This window comes from Erpetoichthys calabaricus, chromosome 14 (genome assembly GCF_900747795.2).
Source record: "Erpetoichthys calabaricus chromosome 14, fErpCal1.3, whole genome shotgun sequence".
NCBI classification, from domain to species: Eukaryota; Metazoa; Chordata; class Cladistia; order Polypteriformes; family Polypteridae; genus Erpetoichthys; species Erpetoichthys calabaricus.
The window spans coordinates 33,572,448-33,595,749 of NC_041407.2; the positions used below are offsets into that span (position 1 = coordinate 33,572,448).

The 23,302-nt window shown below is 38.8% G+C and overlaps 1 protein-coding gene across 8 annotated transcripts in view; it reads left to right on the plus strand.

The window, feature by feature from the left end:
* The window catches only part of LOC114664937 (transcription factor MafG), a 159,891-nt gene that overhangs the window by 61,443 nt on the left and 75,146 nt on the right, over window positions 1-23,302 (plus strand). For 3 of the 8 annotated variants that reach the window (XR_007936649.1, XR_007936650.1, XM_028819259.2), the window contains exon 2: window positions 8,311-8,461. The exons of 4 other annotated variants lie outside the window; for them this stretch is intronic. The gene's annotated coding sequence lies outside the window, so the exon portion shown is untranslated. The remainder of the gene's footprint in view (window positions 1-8,310; window positions 8,462-23,302) is intronic. One more of the 8 variants, XM_051936259.1, reaches the window with a different exon arrangement.

Consider the following 23,302-nt stretch of genomic DNA (forward strand, 5'->3'; position numbering starts at 1 on the left):
GTTCTTAGCAGATAGGGAAGTAGAGCAATTAGGAGGTTGATAGCGTGAGTGTTCATTAATACAAATGAATGAATACAATGTGAGTAGAGAGCATTTAAGTATAGGTGTGTTAAAATAAATTATATGCAGACATTTGCTAACATACATATTGTGATATGCAGTAAATCTTTCAATATGTCACCATTCATGAGTACACTATCACAAGCCATTTTATATTAAAAAATAAATAAATAAAAGCTCAAATCTACACTCACAGGCCACTTTATTAGGTACACCTTGCTAGTGTTGTGTTGGACCAACTTTTGCTTTCAGAAGTGCTGTAATTCTTCGTGGCATAGATTCAATAAGGTGCTGGAAACATTCCTCAGGGATATTGGTCCATATTGACATGATAGCATCATACATTTGCTGCAGATTAGTTGGCTGCACATTCATAATGCGAATCTCCCGTTCCACCACATCCTAAAGGTGCTCTATTGGATTGAGATCTGATTGTGGAACCCATTTGAGTACAGTGAGCTTTGTGACATGGTGTGTTGTCTTGCTGGAAGTAGCCATTAGAAGATGGGTAAGGAGTCCAAAGTGTGCCAAGTAAATATCCCGACACCATTACACCACCACCACCCCCACCCTGAATTGTTGATACAAGGCAGGATGGATCCATGCTTTCATGTAGGTGACGCCATGTTCTGACCCTATCATCTGAATGTGACAGCAGCAATTGTGACTTATCAGACAAGACAATTTTTTTTCCTGCTTTCTGTTGTCCAAGATTGGTGAGCTCTTGCGAATTGTAGCCTCAGTTGCTTGTTCTTACCTGACAGCCGGTGTTGTGTCCTGGTGCTGTAGCCCATCTGCTTCAAGGGTTGACATGTTGTGCGTCCAGAGATGCTCTTCTGAATACCTCGGTTGTAACAAGTGGATATTTGAGTTACTGTTGGCTTTCTATCAGCTTGTACCAGTCTTGCCATTCTCCTTTGACCTCTGGGATTAACAAGGCGTTTTTGCTCACTGGATATTTTCCCTTTTTCGGACCATTCTCTGTAAACCTTAGAGATAGTTGTGTGTGAAAATCTGTAGATCAGCAGTTTCTGAAATACCCTGTCCAGCCCATCTGGTACCAACAACCTTGCCATGTTCAAATCACTTAAATCATCTTTCTTTCTCATGCTGATGCACAGTTTGAACTTCAGTATGTTGTCCTGACAATGTCTACATGCCTAAATGCATTGAGTTGCTGCCATGTGATTGGCTGATTAGATATTTGCGTTAGCAAGCGGTGGAACAGGTGTAATTAATAAAATGGCCTTTGAGTGTGTATTAAGTAACCAAAGGATTCTGAACTATGTGTACTATCCAATAAAGCTAACACGAACATGCAAAACTATTCATAGCAGAGATATGATGTAATTTTGCCTTTTTGGAAAATGTTAAATTTAATCACATCTCTGTTATGCATAGTTGTGCATGCTCAGCTTAAAAGATGTAGTAACCAAAGCATTTTAATGGAAGTTACACATTAAGTTCCTTGTAGGTAAAGGTACAGTGGAACCTCGGTTCATGAACGTCTCGGAACACGTACAAATCGGTTTACAACCAAAATGTTTGCCAAACTTTTGCATCTATTCATGACCACACACTCAGTATATGAACAAGCCAGTTTCTCTTTAGGTTTGTGCACGCCGATGATTTCCGCACGTCTTCAGTTTCTCCCTGTGCATTCCCTGTGCAGCGAGCGAGAGAGAGAGTGCGAGCGAGAGACACACACACACACACACACACACACACGCACGTGAGCACAGCGCAAGAGAGAGACACACACGAGCATGGCGCAAGAGAGCTAGAGAGACGCACACACACGCGCACACACACACGAGCATGGTGCAAGAGAGAGAGAGAGGGCTGGCCGCATAAGGGCTTGTTTTTAAAGAGACCGATTCCAGCATTGTTTTAACCTCGTTGTATTTAATGAAGACATTTTTCTATTGGATTTTAACCTCCACTTCACTTCTGTTTACAGCGATCGGTTCGTAGCGTGCATTGTTGCAATGTTACTTTTCTTGGTGGTTTATTAAATTACGGATTTTTCAAATGTTCATTTTTGTCCCTGTGCTTAAAACTCATTAAAAAAAAAAAAAAAGCATTTTTAGCGAGAGTTCGTAGCGCTATAGTGAAAACTCTTGCAGTGTTAGTTTTCTCTGTTGTTCAAGGTTTTCTCAGTGTTAACTAAATGTAAAAACATTGAATTACTATTATGCTGTACATTCTATGGTATTATTAACTATATTTGTGCTTAAAAATCTTTAAAAAAAAATATATATTTACATACAGTTCGCATGGTCTGGAACGGATTAATTGTATTTACATACAATCCTATGAGGGAAATTACTTTGGTTCACGACCAAATCGGGTTACGACCAGAGTTTTGGAACAAATTATGGTCGTGAACCGAGGTTCCACTGTATTGATAACTCATTTTCTGGTATCCGCATTATTTTATTCATCTTAAAATTTATCAAAGGAAATTCCAGAAGAGAGAAGAAAAAAGTTGTTGAAACTTAGCAAGCTGGAAAAGTTTATACAGCCATTTGTAAGGCCCTATGACTCTACCACAGTAAAAGACATCATCTCCAAGTGTTTGAGTCTTGCCCTACCTGCCATAATTATCACAAGGATACTGTGTTTACTCATTTAGGAAATGACAGAAGGTCCCAGAAGAACAGCCAAAGAACTTCAACCTTTCTAGTCTGCACGAAAGTTATTATTCGTGAATCCATGATAAGCAAAGAGATTGAGTAAGGGTTCGTTTATACTTCACGCTCAGAATGCATACACGCAAGCATCATGACTGCCACACGTTCCCAACATTCATTGGAGTTTGCATGTTTTCCTGGTGGGTTGCCACAGTGAGCTTTGATTTCCTTCCAAAGATATGAAGTTTTGGGGATTTGGTGACGCTAAAATGACACTAGTGTATGTGTATGCTTGTGTTCACCTTGCGATGAGCTGATCCCTCTTCCAGGAATTTTGTTTCTTTCTCACACCTAATGCTTGTTGGAATGGGCACATCCCCGGATTGATGGATGTAATCATTAAACATACTTTTCAGAGATATTGTGGCAAGGTGTCCTTGGAATTTAATGGATATTTCAGGCAATTCACAACATAGCGAAGCCAAGCATTTTCTCACCGTGATATCTTGCACTGCCACCTGATGGAATCTTCCAGATTTATGAAAAGTACGTGTGCAAACTGTGAAAACACTTGCATAGCAGTAGTGTCGGCTGGAGCATGCATTGTGTCACGTTACATGAAGTATTAACCTGGCCTAAGAGTGAAATTTGTGGGACAGTAGTAAGACGGAAACCTATGCTGTTCAAGAGTAAAATCAGTGCTCATCTTATATGTACAAAGAAACACATGGATGACCATGTGGTTTTTGGAATTACAGTAAGTTCTATGCACAGACGAGCAAAAACTAGAAGTTTTGGACAACATAGGACCTACTATATCTGGTTTAAAGGAAATAAAGCATTTAACAGTAAGAATATCACACCTACAATAAAAGATAGGGGTTGGTAGTGTTATGTGAGGGGGTGTTTTTCTGACTTAGGATGCGACAGACTTGCCATTATTGAAGGAACCATAGATACCACATATTCTTAAGGTGAATATCTGGTCTTCTGTCATTGTCCTTAAACCGAAGCATAATTGGGTTATGCTACAGAAAAATGACCCAAAACACAAAAGCAAGTCTAAACTTAATGGCTCAAAAGAAGCAAAATTAAACTTATGTAGTGGCCTAGACAAAGTCCTGACTTCAGCCCAATGCTAATGTTGTGGCAGGACCTGAAACGATGTTTATGCTTGCAAGACCTACCAGTGTTTCTGAACTAAAGCAGATTTGCAAAGAAGAGTGGTCTAAATTTGTTTAACAGTGATGTGGAAGCCTAATAACAAGTTATAGAAAGTGTTCAGTTGAAATTATTGCTGCTAAATGTGCTGCAACCAAGTATTGTTCTATGTGGACAATTAATTTTTTTCATAGGTGGTAGTAATGTTGGATAACTTCATTACTTGAAATAATCTTACCTTAATCTTATAATGAAAATGAGAGAAATTCAAACTTTATCTGTAGTAAATTTCTTATGAGAAAAATTAATTCCTCATCAAGAAATAATTATTTTTATCAAAACCACGCATGCCATGGTCCTTGGCACTCCTGCATTTAATACTTTGCACAACCTCCACTTACAAATTAAACAGCACAGGGTCTTCTCCTACATCTTAAATGATTGGAGAATATAGAGCAGAGAATCTGAGACCATTCCTCTTTATAGAATCTCTCCAGATAATCCCGGTTCCTATGTCCTCTCTTATGTTCTTTGCTCTTCACATTACCCACAGGTTTTCAATGGAGTTTAGGTTTGGGGACTGAAATGACCATGGCAGAAGTTTGATCTAGTTTTGTTCCTTTAACCATTTTTGTTTTGATTTGGACATCTGTTTCAGACAATTATCCTACATGAAGATTCAACAATGACCCAGGTTTAGTTTCTTTTTAGAGGCAGCCAGATTTAAACTTAAATACTCCTGTCATTTCGTGGAGTCCATGATGACTTTTACCGTATAGGGTCCGAGGACTTTGAGGAAAAACAGCCTCACAACATAACATGATATCCACCATACGTGACAGTGAGGATCCAGTTCTTTTTGGTATAGCCATCCTTCTTTTATGCCAAACACATCTTGAGTGTTGCAAAAGGCTTGATTTTTGTTTTTGTCTGACCATAGAACACCGTTTCAGTCAAAGTTCCAATATTGTTTAGCCAACTCCAGGCAATCACGTTTTTGGTGAATTGACAGAAAAGGTTTTTTTCTGGCATGTCTTCCAAATAATCTGTTGGCATGGTAGTTTTGTAGACTTGTTAAACCATGATGCTACTTTTTCTGTATTTCTTCCAACAGTGATTCTTGAGAATTTTTTTTAACCTCTCTTACCATTCTGCTCAATGTACATTGAGGCAAAATAAACTTGGATCCTCTTCCAGGAAATCTGCCAACAGTACGTTTGACCTGACTTTTCAGTTATTACCCTAACTGTAGATATGAATTTTTTCATGGTGAGTAGCAATTTTTTTATCTGTTCCTTGATTTATGAAGGTCAACCCACTTTTCTCTCATTTGAATTCTCTATTCGCTTATCTTTCGCATGTTGACAAATGCATAAGGGAATTTGGCCTCGGTGACTCCGCTTATTTATACCTCAGTGAAATGGGAAGCCATGGATTTCTACTTGAAAGTCTGTGTACACTATGATTAATTTAAAGTCAGATATAAATGGAAAAAATACTTCATAGTTACACATTGTTCATAAGAATTTCTAGGAGTACCAGTAATCATGGCAAATGTGGTTTTATTAAAAAAAACTTATTTCTTGATGAGGAACTATTTTTTCTCAGAACAAATTTATTTTAATTAAAGGTAGGATTTCTCTCATTTTGTCAATTTTTTACAACCTTTTTTAACTTTCTTTGAAAGGGATGTCAATAATTGTGTAGGGGACTGTATATTTTTACTTTAAATGTTACCAGGTGTTTTCAATTACAAAAAAAAAAATTCTAAAAATAAAGATGCACAACTAACACAAAGTTCCAAATCTCAGTTTTTCACAACAAAACTTTTGAAGCCAATACCTACAGTAGGTAACATGTATGTTTGAACAGTGCAAACTACTTACAGTGAAAAGATATACTGTACACTGACAGTATAATACTGTATATTCGCTTGCCCTCCAAATAGCACAGTTGATAGAAAATAACATTAGAACAAGGCAGCTTGTGCACGTACAAGAAGTCTCACTTTACCATGACTGTCTGTGTCTGTGCATGTCTGATTAAAATGTGCTTGTTCTTCACTCAGTGAAGTGATGGTTAAGCTTCAGCAGGAGTTGGCTTTCAAGGTTCTTGCAGTGAAGCTTTGATCATTTAGCAGTGAACAGGAGCCCTGCATGACTAAAAAGTCTCTCACAGGCTGCAGACGCGGGAAGTTTGTGTGTGGTCATGTGACTACATGGCTATGTCTGATTGGTGAAACGGACTCGTGTGATTATTGTTGCTATGTCTGATTGGTGAAACGGAGTCATGTGATTATTGTTGCTACGTCTGATTGGTGAAACAGTCATGCAGTAGATCCACTGGCGACTTCTCTCTTTGGCAAAAATATAGCGTATCTAATGTGTAAATGGAAAAAAGTAACGAGTTGAGTGTTGCCCAATGCAGCGGAGTAAGAATAACATTTCTTCTTCACATACAGTATGTACTCAAGTAAAAGTAAAAAGTATGGTGCAGTAAAACTACTAGTAAATGTAACTCAATACTGCCCACCTCTGATTCTGAGTACCGCATATTGAAATGCTGCCGTATGTACTGAATAATATAAACACACTTTCATGTATTATATGTTTGTACCCAAATGTGAATTACTGTCATACAGTAATCACCGAAAAATATCACTTATAATCACTCCTATTATTTCAGTACATGTAATGAAAAGATTATACACTAATCTGAAATCTAATGTTGCTGCAGTTATTTGTTAGCTAAAAAAAGTATACAAACTCGCCTAAAATCACATTGCAATATTATCACACAACTTGGAATCCAGGGTACATCATCAGCATCAGTTTTATATGGGTAAAGGAGCATATGCGAAGTGGCACATTGTGGATGAAGCAAGTGGCGTGTAAAGACAACCTCACTATTAGGAGGCTCACTCACAGTGTTTTTTACAGACTTAAGGATATTCTCAAATGTTAGTATGATCAGTGGGCTTTCTTTTTGAACATGGAAGGATCAACAAAATGTTCATGTTCATGAATGCGGTGACTTTTAGAAAAATAAGAATGATTTGAGTATAGCAATATTGAAATTCTGGCGCATGTACTGAATCACATACACACACACAGTAGGTGTACACAAGCAAAGTAAAAAACGCTTTTTTATTCTTGCTTCAGCATGTATTTTTATACATACAGTGTCTGTGCATTGTAGATTTCACACAACTTGGAATACAGAGTAGTACATCGACAGGATCAATTTGCAATGTACTGTGGTCTTTCACTCATAGCTGGCTTACTCCATCCACAGTGTGCCATCTTGTGTGTTCTCTTTTGCCAATATTAAATTGGTTCTGGCTATGTACTTTCTATACTGACAGCTTCGCTACTCTCAGACACTTAGCACACTTTAATGTTGACTGTGTACTTTTTATTCCTAGTTTTTTGAGAACATGACACACAAGATGGCACATTGTGAAAAGAGCATGCTGCGTTTACAGAGCACAGCATTGAAGACATCTTTTTCACATTTCCTCAGACACTGCATACCAGACTATGTATGTAAATGTAAGAATAAAAAGTCGTCTTTCTTTGCTTGTGTACGTATCTGATGTAAAACTACATGTGTATGGGATTCAGTACATGAGGCAGCATTTTAATACTCAAATCATATATATATATATCATGTTGCATTAGTCCTTCTGTTGTCACAAAGAAAGCCCACTGTTCATTATTGCATACATCGTAGGGTCTCCTGTGTCTATAGATTCACTGAAAGCAAGCACTGTCCACCAGTGTGCCTCCTCTCATGTTCTCCATTCCCCATGTCAAAACTGATGCGGTGTGCTCCTTATATTCCAAGTTCTGTAAAAATATTGCAGTGCAGTTTCAGATGAGTTTATATAATTTTTTTATGCAAACTAAATTAACATGAGCACTGACAGTTTTCAGATTATCCTACTATTAATGTGTTTTGATAACCATTAAAAATCCAATTTAAATGTGTATTTGTGTATCAAGTAGATATGAAAGTATAAAACTTTGTGTACATTTCTTTTTACAGTTGTCTAACTTAAAACCTGTATCTATGTGATGAAATACAAAATTGCTATCAGAGGACTGAATTTCACATAATTGTACTTCTTATGATTAATAAGGAGAATTTGTTTCAAATGTAGACTAAAAGAATGCTAAAAATGTTGTTTTTTAATATACATTTATGTGCAGAAACCTAGTACATCTAGGCTCAGGCTCTTCATTTCAAAGAGGCATTTTTAGGTTGTGAAAAAAGAAGTGAAGGAAATAAATATTGCTACAGTAACATATAATAATTTTTTCATATTTATCTACTATTCTGTCAAGACTGCCTTTTAAAGTTCAAATCAAGGAAACCTGGGAAAATATTTTTAAAATACAAATATACACAAATTACCTTCACAAAATAACTAGACTTTTTTGTTTTTATTTGGCAGAAGCAGAAAGGGTACAGAATAAAGCATCCTCTAAATGCCAACTAAATTTTTATGAATCGTTTAAGAGATTGCTGATTTTTCAGGCCCAATTACTTGAAGAAACATCACACCCACAGAAAAAAGTGCTGAGTGTAAGCTCAAAGGAGTAAAGGTAAAAATGCATTCTCAACACTTTCCAGAAGCTAACACAAAAGGAATAAATGAAAAACGCCTGAACTCAGCAACTACCAAGACCACATATCCAATTAGAAGTTCTCAACTTGAACTAACACAAGTTAGATTCCTATCATTCCAGTCTTGAAAACTCTACTCTTGTTAATAAATAAATCTAGGGAGAGAAAAAATGCTGATCTAACTGATTTTCAAACATCGTGTTACTCTATCCAGCATTCACTTTTCAGTGACTTGAAATAATAATGCAAAGGAGTTTGTCAGACAACAGTTAACATTTGTTAATTAACATCATGATTATTTAACAAGACCCTTGTGTAGTCGGCACCTCATGCTGAATATTAATAAAACAGTTTTCTAATGTGCCTTGAGTGCCTGAAAAGACTTTCTTGGGAGCTGAATAGGCAGTTTACCAGGAAAATAGATTTTTGTTAAGAGTGATATCTAGTAATACTTTATTTATCTATTAATGTACATTTTGATTACTTGTATGTTTTTTATTCTTTGATTCTAGTCGATAGATTTACTGTTAATACATATAACCTCCCACTTTTAATTTGTCTTGTTTATGTATAAGTGAAATATGCATGCATTTATCATCTGTTGTACAGTTTTTACTTACTACATATGTATTTGTCTGTGTATTTCTGCAAATGATTATTTCATATGTTTCTTTTTAATGTTGTCATATTTTAATCATATTCTACATTTGAGGCTCATCATGACCCCTCTAACAGAATAGATGATGTTCTACCTGTTTTTAATGGTAATCTTACACCTGTGAAGTTTCCAGTTTTCACTTTTATGTCCTTTCTGATGCCCTTCTTTTCCTAATCCATTCTGCTTGCCATTCTTGACCTTCTCAGCCTGGCAGTCTGATACATTATGTATGTAATATAAGTAACAAACCTGCAAAAGGTTTTGGCTGAACAACTGAGATGTTTTTGTTTCTCTTTGTTTTTCATGGTTAATTCAGTTTTGTCAAAAGATTTGGAAGTTCAATTGGAATTGTCTTTGAGTGCTATGTTCATCAAATAGAATCTGAAATGCCAGTTTAACTGTAAATTAGTTTATTAAGTTGACAATCAAAATTCATATCATTGTTTTTTTCAGTCAAGATTTAATTTTTATTTTTAAATCGTTCTATTTTTAATGTAGTGTTTTAATTTCACCAGTCCATAAAAATGGGTCCTAGCTATCTAGTAGTAAGTGCTCCATTGCTTTCTGCATTTAAAGCAAAACTGGAAGTCCATACTTTCTGTAAAGAACAGTCTGTTATCTGCTACAATACTTTCTCCTAAACCCAGTAAAGGATAGAGAGATTTATAACATATCATATTTTTAATATTCAATTAGTACCCTCCACTATTTTGATTTCAGGGGTTCAGCAGGTCCAAGGGGTTAAAGTGCCCCAGGCCACTCATATTTCACATTGTGCTACATCTAGTAGCAGTATGTCACATATTTATTTGTAGATCTCCAATCTCAAGAAGCTCTCCTGTTTATAACATTGATTTTGCCATTACTTTGTTTCTCCTGTAGGTCTTTGCTTATATCTGTCACTCTATAGATTGGGTAACCTGATGATATGCACCATATGCTTTTCCTTAGTCTGTATATAAATTATGGTTTCCAAAATTTTTATATTTGCATACTTTAACTTTTTTATTGTTTTTATCTTGTGTTTTTCTTACCGTTGTGCAGTTTTTGTAAGGTAAAAATGAAAATAAGACTAAATTAAAAACATTTATGTACTGTTACCTTTTTGAATCAGAGAAACTGGTAGTACTTTGCATTCTACATTTGCCTGTTATTGTAAATCATATGACAACTGTCTTGGATCACTTCAGGCACAGAAAACAAAAAAACCTCGGTACAAAGTTTTTTGTGGAAGACTTTAACCAGGACTGGTGGTTCTTCACGTTTTTCTACCCATCCAGTAATCCTGCACTTCTAACTACTCCACATTTCCCCATTGCCTGATTGGAGGGTGCAGCACGCTTATTTACATCTTATTTGTTCCTTTTAAGTTTCTCTTTTGACATTAACAGCATTTTTTGATAATGGGATTTATGCAGCATTTGTACTGCATTTGCTTGCTAATTTTGGTTAATGGATAACTGCTACTCCTTATGTTAGCACTTAAACATTGGTGTCATTTGCATTGATCATAAAATTTTGGTTTATATTAAGTCTGCCAAAAAACTAAATGTCAGGCAAGCTTATTGGTAATTGTTGTTCAGCTGTTATCCTTTGAGTTTATTGCAGCCCGCTCTGTCTTTCATCAGACCTTGGAAGATGATTTCTATGGATTTTATTATTAAACTTCCTTGTTGTTCTGGTCATTTTTGTGGTGCCCGTTGGACAGGTTTTCTAAGTATTCCCAATTTATTGCTCTCAGAATATCACCTTCAGCTAAAGAACTAATATATTTATTGCATTGATTGTGAAATTGCATTAGTTCCGCAGATCAGTTTCAGATAGAAGTTCATAATATATGTCCAGATTTTGGAGTATTTTTGTGTCCTAAAATATGTTACTTCATCTGGTTATCCTCGGATTATCACCCAGAGGCAAGTGGCTTAATTGAACATGTCAGTCAGGATATGGAAAAACATACTTAGTTGTCCATTGATAGTTTCCAGTTTGACTGGACAGCAGGGCTTCACAATTGTTCTGCACCACTTAGCTATCAAGGTATCTCCTTTAGTGTCTCCATGGATACAAACCTCCCCAACTGGTTTGCACGCTGGTATCTTTGTCTATTCTTACTCTCCATGAATATTTGCATAGACTACATTAAGTATGACTTGAGGTTAGAAAGATTCTTAAATTACTGGGATTACTGCTAAGTGGTTCATGGACCATAGAAATTGACAAACCCAGGAGTTAAGGGTTGGCACTCTCTCATCAGCTCAAGCTGCATGGGTATGTCTGAAATACACGTCCTGGTTATGTCATGAATGTAGAGTATCTCACAAAAGTGAGTACACCCCTCACATTTTTGTAAATATTTTATTATATCTTTTCATGGAACAACATTGAAGATATGACACTTTGATACAATGTAGTCAGTGTACAGCTTGTATAACTGTAAATTTGCTGTCCCCTCAAAATAACTCAACATACAGCCATTAATGTCTGAACCGCTGGCAACAAAAGTGAGTACACCTCTAAGTGAAAAATGTCCAAATTGTGCCCAATTAAACATTTTTCCTCCCCAGTGCCATGTGACTCGTTAGTGTTACAAGGTCTCGGGTGTGAATAGGAAGCAGGTGTGTTAAATTTGGTTTTATCGCTCTCACACTCTCTCATACTGGTCACTGGAAGTTCAACATTGCACCTCATGGCAAAGAACTCTCTGAGGATCTGAAAAAAAGAATAGTTGCTCTACATAAAGATGGCCTAGGCTATAAGAAGATTGCCAACACCCTGAAACTGAGCTGCAGCACAGTGGCCAAAACCATACAGCGGTTTAACAGGACAGGTTCCACTCAGAACAGGCCTCGCCATGGTTCGACCAAAGAAGTTGAGTGCACGTGCTCAGCGTCATATCCAGAAGTTGTCTTTTGAAAATAGATGTACGAGTGCTGCAAGCATTGCTGCAGAGGTTGAAGGGGTGGGGGGGTCAGCCTGTCAGTGCTCAGACCATACGCTGCACACTGCATCAAATTGGTCTGCGTGGCTGTCATCCCAAAAGGAAGCCTCTTCTAAAGATGATGCCCAAGAAAGCCCGCAAACAGTTTGCTGAAGACAAGCAGACTAAGGACATGGATTACTGGAACCATGTCATGTGGTCTGATGAGACCAAGATAAACTTATTTGGTTGAGATGGTGTCAAGCGTTTGTGGTGGCAGCCAGGTGAGGAGTACAAAGACAAGTGTGTCTTGCCTACAGTCAAGCATGGTGGTGGAAGTGTCATGGCTTGGGGCTGCATGAGTGCTGCCGGCACTGGGGAGCTATAGTTCATTGAGGGAACCATGAATGCCAACGTGTACTGTGACATACTGAAGCAGAGCATGACCCCCCCCCGTTGGAAACTGGGCCTCAGGGCAGTATTCCAACATGATAACGACCCCAAACACACCTCCAAGACGACAGCTGCCTTGCTAAAGAAACTGAGGGTAAAGGTGCTGGACTGGCCAAGCATGTCTCCAGACCTAAACCCTATTGAGCATCTGTGAGGCATCTTCAAACGGAAGGTGGAGGAGCGCAAGGTCTCTAACATCCACCGGCTCCGTCATGTAGTCATGGACGAGTGGAAGAGGATTCCCGTGGCAACCTGTGAAGCTCTAGTGAACTCCATGCCCAAGAGAGTTAAGGCAGTGCTGGAAAATAATGGTGGCCACACAAAATATTGACACTTTAGGCACAATGTGGACATTTTTCTCTTAGGGGTGTACTCACTTTTGTTGCCAGCGGTTTAGACATTAATGGCTGTATGTTGAGTTATTTTGAGGGAACAGCAAATTTACACCGTTACACAAGCTGTACACTGACTACTTTACATTGTATCAAAGTGTCATATCTTCAGTGTTGTCCCATGAAAAGATATTTCTGAGATGCTGTGTGTGTGTGTGTGTGTGTGTGTGTGTATATATATATATATATATATATATATATATATATATATATATATATATATATATATATATATATATATATATATATATATATATATATATATAATATATAATATGTGTACTTAAGAATATTGTCCATTGCTGGTATAATTTTATTCTGAATCTAGGCTTTCTGGTGTTTTGTAATTTTACTTTCATTTCGCTTCTGCATTATTGCATCTAAGGAGTAGTAAATGACTGAGGAATAGTGAATATAACACTCCAAAATTTTCAAGAAAGTATATATGTGAATAAAAACCTTTATCACCAATATCTGTCTGTATTTTCCCTATACAATCTTGCGTACTTTGACCAATCTGGACCAAATTCTGCATAGACGAATGAACTCTTAAGGCCATACAGACAAGATAGGCTCTGTGGGTCCCAGAGTGTTTGTTTTGTTTTTTGTTTTTTTTTGCCCCCTGTGTGCTACCTGCTGGCTCAGAGCAAGTTGCCCTACAGATGTTTTAGCATGTTTTTATTTATTTATTTTTTGTTGTTGTTGCTTTTTTTCTTCTTCTTGCATTTCACATCTGGAATAAACTAGGTACATACACACATTTTCATACCATCTCTTCCATGGAGGTGAGGACAATCGATTTCCTGGCAGCCCTGGGCATAGGGCAGGAAATATCCCTGGACAGGGTCCCAGATCTATTCATACACACCACGCATACACCTTAACTAGTTTTTCTCTTTTGGATCTCGGGGTTCGCCATATGACACTTCAAGTTGTTCTGGTACAACGTAACAGTACAAGCAGCAGACAGTATCCATGTACTGAATCCATGACGCTTGAATTGTAAAACTACACGCTGCAATGCTTCAAACTTATGGTATAAGTAATACTTGGAAATCAACTGTAGCTTTGAGTCCTTCAACAAATGCATCATTCTCAACAGATTCAAAACTGACTCAAGGTCTTCATATTCCATATCAATAGCATTTTTTAAGTACTACTTAAGAACTGACTTCAAGGCTTCAACCAAACAATCCCCATGCACTAACACAGAAGCTTTGTGCATAATAGTGTGTAAAGATTAGCCTTTTACGTACAGTTGTGACCTGTAGTACGAATGACCAGTGATAGACAACTGTATGTCACTGGAATGCTCTGAACCTCAAGCTTAGACTTTGGTGGATTTTCAGCTACCTTTTTCCTTCTCTTTAAGGTCTTTTTTGGGAGCCTCCTTGTGGTTTTTATTATGCTTGGAAGCAATTCTTCTTGGGTTAATGAAATCTAGGATATCACAAATAGATTAAAACAAAAGGGGGGGACAAAATAAACACCATGGCCAGCCATTCACTGTCCGAAATGTCCATCTCCATCAACAGATGGGACCAATTCTCCAATTTAAAAAAAACTTGTCTCTTTGTGTTTTATCGTCCTTCTTCCTATACATTCCTCTTTCTACTTACTGACTGCCAGTATACTTCCACTTTATTTTACTGCACTGAGGAAAAAATGCAAAAAAACTTATTGCAGATGTCTCAAATTATTGTGATTTTATACGCTTATTATTTATTCCAGTCTTCAAATGCTAGATAGACAAATATGACAGGAGAAGTTTGACATACATTCAGTCTGTTAATGTTGTCATATATAAAAGAGAAAATACAGTAATCCCTCCTCCATCGCGGGGGTTGCGTTCCAGAGCCACCCGCGAAATAAGAAAATCCGCGAAGTAGAAACCATATGTTTATATGGTTATTTTTATATTGTCATGCTTGGGTCACAGATTTGCGCAGAAACACAGGAGGTTGTAGAGAGACAGGAACGTTATTCAAACACTGCAAACAAACATTTGTCTCTTTTTCAAAAGTTTAAACTGTGCTCCATGACAAGACAGAGATGACAGTTCTGTCTCACAATTAAAAGAATGCAAACATATCTTCCTCTTCAAAGGAGTGCGTGTCAGGAGCACAGGCTGTCAGAAACAGAGAGCAAAGCAAACAAATCAATAGGGATGTTTGGCTTAAGTATGCGAAGCACCGCCGGCACAAAGCTGTTGAAGGCGGCAGCTCACACCCCCTCCGTCAGGAGCAGGGAGAGAGAGAGAGAGGACATGAGGTCATTTATGTTAGGTAGAATGCCTAGAGGGGGCTGGGCGGTCTTGTGGCCTGGAACCCCTGCAGATTTTTTTTTTCTCTCCAGCCATCTGGAGTTCTTTTTGTTTTTTCTGTCCTCCCTGGCCATCAGACCTTACTTTTTTTTCTATGTTAATTAGTGCTCCCTTATTCTAATTTTTATTTATTTTGTCTTTTTTCTCTTTCTTCATTATATAAAGCATTTTGAGCTGCATTATATTTATGAAAATGTGCTATATAAATAAATGTTGTTGTTTAATATAATACATTAAACAGGCATCGAAGATTGGAAGCTAAGTGTCGGGCTTTAATAAATCCAGTTTGATGTTGTGATATTACCGAAGGCAGCACTTTCTCCATCCTTCTAGCTAGGACTTTGAAGAGTATCTTAACATCATTATTCAGAAGTGAAATTGGTCTGTATGATGCACATTGTAATAAGTCCTTATTTTGTTTAGGAAAGACGGTGATTAATGCTTGGCGAAAAGTTTGAGGTAGAATTTGATTGTCTCTAGCTTCTGTAAATATTGCTTATAAGAGGGGGAGCAAGCTGAGTGGAGAAGTTCTTATAAAATTCTACAGGGTAGCCATCAGGGCCTGCTGCTTTCCCGCTCTGAAGTGACTTTATAGCATCTAGTAATTCTGATAGCGCCAAAGGTTTATCCAGTTCCTCTGCACTAAAAGTATCTATTTGTGGTATCTGTAATGTATCCAGAAATGCATTAGATTGTGTGTTGTCTTCTTTAAACTCAGTAGAATATAAGGCTTTATAGTAGTCTCTGAATATGTGCATTATATTTTTATGGTCAATGATTTTATCACTGTTGGTGATTGCTGGGATTGCATTGCAAACTACTGGCTTGTGGAATTTGTTGAGCTAAGAGCTTTTTAGCTTTCTCCGTGTTCATAGTAATGATGTCTTGATTTAAAAATGAGTTGTTCAGTTTCTTTGGTTAAGAGGTTGAGCTCTGAATGCAGAGCCTGCTTTTTCCTATGAAGAGCCTCACTTGGACACCTGGCTTGTTTTTGATCTATTCTAGTAATTTTGCTGGTTAGCTCTGATACCTTCTTGGTTTCTAATTTATTTCTATGGTAAAGATTTGAAATAATCTGTCCTCTTAAGAAGTCCTTTACAGTTTCCCAGAGTATTCCTGCAGAGACCTCTGAGGATGTATTTGTGTCTAGGAAGAAACTGATTTGTTTTGATATAAATTCTATACAGATCTCATCTGCTAATAGAAGTGGGTTAAGACGCCATCTGCGAGATGAGTATGTGTGGCATAATGATTTTAGCTCCAAGATCAGAGGGGCATGGTCAGAAACAACAATAGCGTTGTACTTGCAAGATTTAATAGTAGTCAAGAAATTATTATCTATAAAGAAATAATCAATTCTTGAGTAGCAATGATGCACTGGTGAGTAGAAGAAATATTCTTGAGTTTGGGTTTAAAAACCTCCAGTGGTCTGATAAGTTGTGGTCAGATTAAAACTGTGTAATTATCTTTGCACTGTTGGGTCTCCTGTCACAGGGGGGATGACAACTATCTAAGAGTGGATATAAAGCACAATTAAAGTCCCCAGCCATTATAATTTTGTGAGTGTTCACATTGGGAATGGATGCAAATACAGTACATTTTGCATGAATTCCCTATCATCGACATTGGGTGCATAAACATTTATTAAAATCACTTTACAGTTAAATAAATTGCCCATGATAATCACATACCTCCCTTCAGGATCAGATACTACATCTAATACCACAAATGAGACTGTTCTATATATGAGAATTCCCACACCTCTAGTTTTCTTTGTAAAGCTGGAATGAATCATTTGGCCAGTCCAGTCTTTTTGCAGTCGGAAATGATCCTTGCTTAGTAAGTGGATCTCCTGTAAAAATACTATTTTAGTGTTTAGACCTGTTAGGAGAAGGAATACTTTCTTTTTCTTTAATTCGTAATTCAGGCCTTTAACATTCCAGCTCACAAGGTTAACTGTCCCATCATGGAGACATTGATTCTGAATTTTTGATGTCATTTTGTAATCTTAACTGGAAGTGAGAGAACTTTAACCTTAATTTCCAAATTTCACACAAGTTATTGCCATGCAGCCTGTTGTTACGGTGGTAGCTATAATTATAAGGATTAAAAGGATAGATTAGATATAGCTTGCTCTCTTTCTCTCCCCCCACCCATTTTGCCTCTCCACGTGAGGCTGGACCCCACTTCACAAAGTCCCACTCCTCTGACATATCTAGAGACAGAGCACGTCCAAAACAAAACAAGTCCCCCAGCATTGGTGTTTTGAGGATTTAAAAAGTAGAGATATCTATTGCCGATAAAGTCGAAATACTATAAGCATAAAATATATAATCTTCAACAGTCTTGAAATATTAAGACAGTAAACCCAGGGAATGGTGTTCAAAAGTGGCCCTGGATGAGCATAGTAAACCCTAATGCAATAATAACAATAAACCAAGGGTGTGATGTTAAACAGTCTCCTTTAGAATAGTAAGAAAAAAACAAAAAACACTACTTAATTTCTTCCACACATACGCCTATAATCTATATATATAATTCACTAAGCTGGGAGACAAGTAGCCACCCATGGAAAGCACGGCGGAAGGGGCGTGGATTCACTAAACCGCCGACAAGTAAGACGCCAATGGTGCACGCAGGAAGGAGCCATGCCCACCAACTCTTAGACCATTGGATATGACGAAAAAAATCACAGAGCCGCGCCCACCAACTCGGACGTGACGCCTCGGAAAACATGCCGTCATTTCTGTTTGTCTGTGCCACAGTCCACTTGCACCTCTGAGCCACGTTGACTTTTCATTAGTCAACCTCAGTGGAACCTTGGTTCACACAGAGGCAGTGCCAGAGAGAGACAGAGGCGCACACAGGCAGCGCGAGAGAGAGCCGCGCACACACAGAGGCAGCGCCAGAGAGACAGAGCCGCGCACACACACACAGAGGCAGCGCCAGAGAGAGACAGAGGCACACACAGGCAGCGCGAGAGAGAGCCGCGCACACACAGAGGCAGCGCCAGAGAGACAGAGCCGCGCACACACACACAGAGGCAGCGCCAGAGAGAGACAGAGGCACACACAGGCAGCGCGAGAGAGAGAGAGCCGCGCACACACACACACACAGAGGCAGCGCCAGACAGAGAGTGACAGAGGCACACACAGAGGCAGCGCGCGCGAGAGAGAGCCACGCACACTCACAGAGGCAGTGCCACAGAGAGACAGAGGCACACACAGGCAGAGCAAGAGAGAGCCGCGCAATCCTTTAAAACTGAAGTTAAAACACAATGAAGGAAGCAGTCTTTAAAAACCAATAAGCCCTGTGCCTCTTTTTCATTAGTGTCTCACCTGCTTCAGGCCCTGCAACAGTCGAGACGCTCTCTCTGCAGCTGAACTTCTCTGTGCCTGACTCCACTACTGTCAGTCGCCTGATTAAAAATGGCCTTTTGAAGGGGAGCTGTGGACCTGCTATACCACAGGAACACATTGCCTTCGAGCCTGCTCTCGCTCACTCTAACGTACCGGCTTTCTTTCTCTCTCCTCACTCGCTCACACACTGCACAGGGGAGAAATGCACGCAGCACGAGTCTACCCGGGAACAGTTTCAGCCACACTTCCACGCCCCTCGCTACACTGTGAGTGCGATGATTATTTATTTAAAAATGGGCTTTTGAAGGGGAGCTGTGGACCCGCTATACCACAGGATCACCTGTGACATTGCCTTCACATTGTTTTCCTTTTATTTATGATCCTGTTGAGCAGATCAGACACCCAGGCAAACAACACTGAATAATCAATAGCTTCAACCACTTTGCCCGCCCCAACTCCTCACCTGAGTCGGTTTTGTCTGTGTTCAGCAGTGTTTCCCAGACTCGGTCCTGGTGAACCCCTGTGGATGCAGGGTTTTGTTCCAACCAGATTCCTAATCATTAATGCCGGTGAAACTCATCCGGGATAAGTCGGTTTTTCAAACGCAGCCGTGTAGCAGATTAGTCTACCAGGATGTAATAATCCGAGATGAATGCGGAAAAGTGAAAAGCCAATATATATTGAGTCTACAAAACATGATCAGCAAGTCTTTGACAGGCTGCAAAAGCAGCGTTACGGATTTTGCAAATGTTCTTTTTTTTCCCTCTGCTTAAAATACATTAAAAAACCAGCATGATTATGCGGCGTATACTACGCCGCGAGTTGGTATGCGGCGTGTAAAACAGTTTGTCGCGGATAATTTGCCTTTTACTTTAAGACGAAGACAATTTCCTGTTAGACTTGCCTTTGCGATGACAATTAATAAGGCACAGGGCCAAACTTTCAAAAACATGGCTAGCGGTTCATACACTCGCACTGATTATGTCCCTGCCCTTTGCACGCCCCCCCTCGGTACTACCATGGTCGGATGACTTGGTGGATTATATATAGAAAAGCAGCCAAAACCGCAAACAACAATGAAAAGTCTACGTGACTCACATGTGCATATGGACTGTGCAAAGAGGAAAATGACTCCTGTGACAAGTTGGGGGTGGGCACATGAAATGTTACTTTTCTTGGCGATTTATTACATTTCCGATTTTTCAAATGTTAATTTTCTCCCTGTGCTTAAAAATCATTAAAGCGGCCTGATTATGCGGCGTATGGTACGCCGCGGGTTGGCTAGTTGTAATTAAAACATAGAAAGTATCCGAGAAGAGAAAAGAATGTATAATTATGGTACCCGTATTGTTGCAAGCGGATCGGACAAGAGGTAATATCTTCTTGCCATGCCATGACAGGATGCGACTCACTACTGTATTTTTAAGTGTCGGGATCAGCTTTCTTAACTCCTTTTCTGCTTCTTCCTTGGTGGATAAGATGTAATATTTGTCTTGAATATCCACTTTCAGTTTAGCAGGATACAAGAGGCTATATCTGATACCGGCTTTCCGTAACCGCTATTTAATATTGTAAAAAGCTGCACGTTTAGCAGCTGTTGAGGGTGAGTAATCAGGGAAAATACAAATGTGGTTATTTTCAAATGTAATCTCTTGCTTCTGTCTGAGAAGTTACATTACTTTAAGCTTAAATTGTAAAGCGGACAATTAGATTTCTAGGTTTAGAGGTATTTGATCCATGTATGCGTTAAGCTGCCGCTATCTCAGTATCTGATTTAAAATCTTCTCCAATTATTTTTGAGAATAGTTCGGCTATGAGTTTCACTGGGTTTGGACTTTCATGATTCTCAGGTTGACCTTCGATTCAAATATTATTCCTTCTGCATCCATCTTCTGGAGCTGCAAGTCTGTCTCCAAGTTTTTTGCATTCAGAATTCGCAGCTGTAGCTTTTCCATCGGCGGTAGTAATGCTGGGTGGTATACCGGTTCTTACCAAAAACCATTTTTTATTTTTGTTATGATATGGATTTTTCTTATACCGCAACACCGGTTTAAATAGCCTAAACAACTTTTGGAACGTGGCGCAGTGGGAAACTGTTTAAAGGGGAGGGGGGGGGGACCTTTTTCACTGCTGCACTGCTAAACATGCATACAACGAAGTACATGTGTTAGTGGTGGTATTGAAGGGTGAAAATGGACAGAGAACATTCTGAAACTGAAGCTGTAGCAGACAATAAAGTTGAACATGATGACACAAATCTTTTGCCGAAATAAAGGAGTCGTGTCTGTTGTCTGGAGATACTTTGGTTTTAAAAGGTCGGATGTGGACCATTATGTTCAAATGTGTGAAGACTGTTTCTATACTACTGGATAATACTGTGTTTTTTTTTTCGATACTGTGTAATGTACCTGGGTACTGTGTAATAGTGTGACTACATGTTGACTTTATTCTCGACATTTCCACTTTAATCTCGACGCTTGTGAGGAGAATAAAGTCGACATGTTGACTTTCTTCTCGTAATTTGTCATTAAAGTAGAACATCGTAAACTAAACTTCATCTTAAAATGAATATTTAATTTACTAGATTTTCTCAAACCCCGTCATAAATTATGTAGCACATTAAATGCTTTGTGTTAAGTGTTCCCGGAGCCATGTTAATCGCTACGTGCTTCTTCAACTGACTTCCTCTTGCTCTAAGGGGAGGTGCAGGCAGCACACAGAATACATTAATTCCATTATATTCCTGCTCTCTGAACATTTAGAATGCTAAGATAAATACTTGATATCATTTTCATGATGAAATGCATTAACACTAGAATTACCAGAGCCTACGAAAAAACTCGTAAATCCGTCCCACCTTAAATCGCGTCTTAAATCCGTTTGCACCTCTCCGCCAGAGTCCTTTGTCATCTAAATGTGCTGATAAACAAAAGCTACTAGCAGCCAGCTATTCCATCCTCCCACCGACTTAGAATGAACTTCTCCTAGCTCAAGCCTTGCCTTGATTTGATTACCTGGGATTGAAGTGGAGTTTTACAGTGGAAATAATTCTAGCGTTATTTGGAATACACGCATTTCATGTGTGTTCCATTTCTATAGTAGGCTGCGCAAACACATTTTTAAAACAGAAACGTTTTTCATATTCTAATAGTAAATGACAAAATGTAGGCATAAACTATATAACGTATGAAGCCTGAAGTCCATATATCAAAGAAACACTTTCACAAAAGGTACAAATAAGAGAACACGTGCGCTTTCATTCAAAAAATTAAAAAAAAAAAAAAGCCGCGTTAGCATGCCACATTGACATTCTTACTACAACCGCCGCGGTGGCGTAATGGTATCAGCCCCTGACTGGGAATCAGAGGGTGGCGAGTTCGATCCCGCACGACTCCACTTCGAGAAATGAACTGCTCTTATTATTACAATTTTAGAATAACAACATAAATTTGATTTCAGTCTGTAACAGCCAGTGTAACTTATGATACTGGTAAAGGTTAGCTTTTTTTTTTTTTTTTTTTTTTTTAATTCACTTTTCATTCTCGCAGTTGCATTCAGAATCAATCCATACAACCCCATCTGACACAGCTGGTTTCACATAAATAAAAGTGCACTTTTATTCAAGACTATAACCGAAGAATAAAGAAAGCAAGTTACAGTTGCTGGTTGATACGACAGCTTGCGTGGTGCAATGTTAAGAACTGCTGATTTCCGATCCGTTCTATATAAAATCATCACATTCAAATATTAACAGTTCCCACCGCCATTCCTACATTTACGACATGTGTACTTGTTGCAGTGTACACACCTCTCTGTGCTATGGTTCCTATTACAGTGAATGAGCACCTGACACTGTACTTTCTTCCCTGGGGGAAGCTGAGGTCTTAGAACGGAAGTTTGTTGATGCTGTATCACCTTTTCTTTTTCCATCGCCTTTTCCTGTAAGAAGCGACGACGAAGTTCCTCTGCAAGGTGAGCCATGAACACTCTTCTTTTCTCAGCGGACCCCGTGCATGCCTTATACAGTACGTGTGCGTTCATCGCTGCTAGGTCAAGGATGTTGTAGAACACAGCAACCGGCCACCTGCGTGTTCCTGTTCGCACTGAACAAGCACGCGCCTTCTGGTCCATGATGTCAACGCCACGCTGGGGAAAAAAGAAAGACAAATATATGTGACATTTTGAAGAAATCATTTTATCACCAGAATAGCACCAGAATACTTCGTCACACTAATATTTTTTTCATTAGCATACCTTCATGTGGTTGTAGTCTGTGACCGTGTTTGTTTTTTTTTTTTTTTTTTTATCTTGCCCATGACCGTGTTTGGTTTTTTTTTTTTTTTATCTTGCCCAATCTCCACATCATGGAGCATTGTGCTGAGAATGCAGACAGACTTCATCTTTTTGGGCACATACACTGTCGGCATGGCACTGGGAGATCTAAACACCAGCGTGGAGAATTGTTCGTGTACTGAACTGACTTTAGCTGCAGGTGGAAGTTCCCGTCGCACTTTATTCATGGTGCCAAGCAGAGCTGTATTGCGGTGCAGCAGTCTATTAGCCAGCGAAAGTGACATGAAGAAGTTGTCTGTTGTTACGGTTCTGCCTTTGTCCAGAAATGGCTCCATAAGCTTTATGACCACAGACTCGGAAAGTCTTTCTCCCGTGGGACGACTGGGATCTTTTCCTAAATAAGGAGTGGCATTGCACATGTACT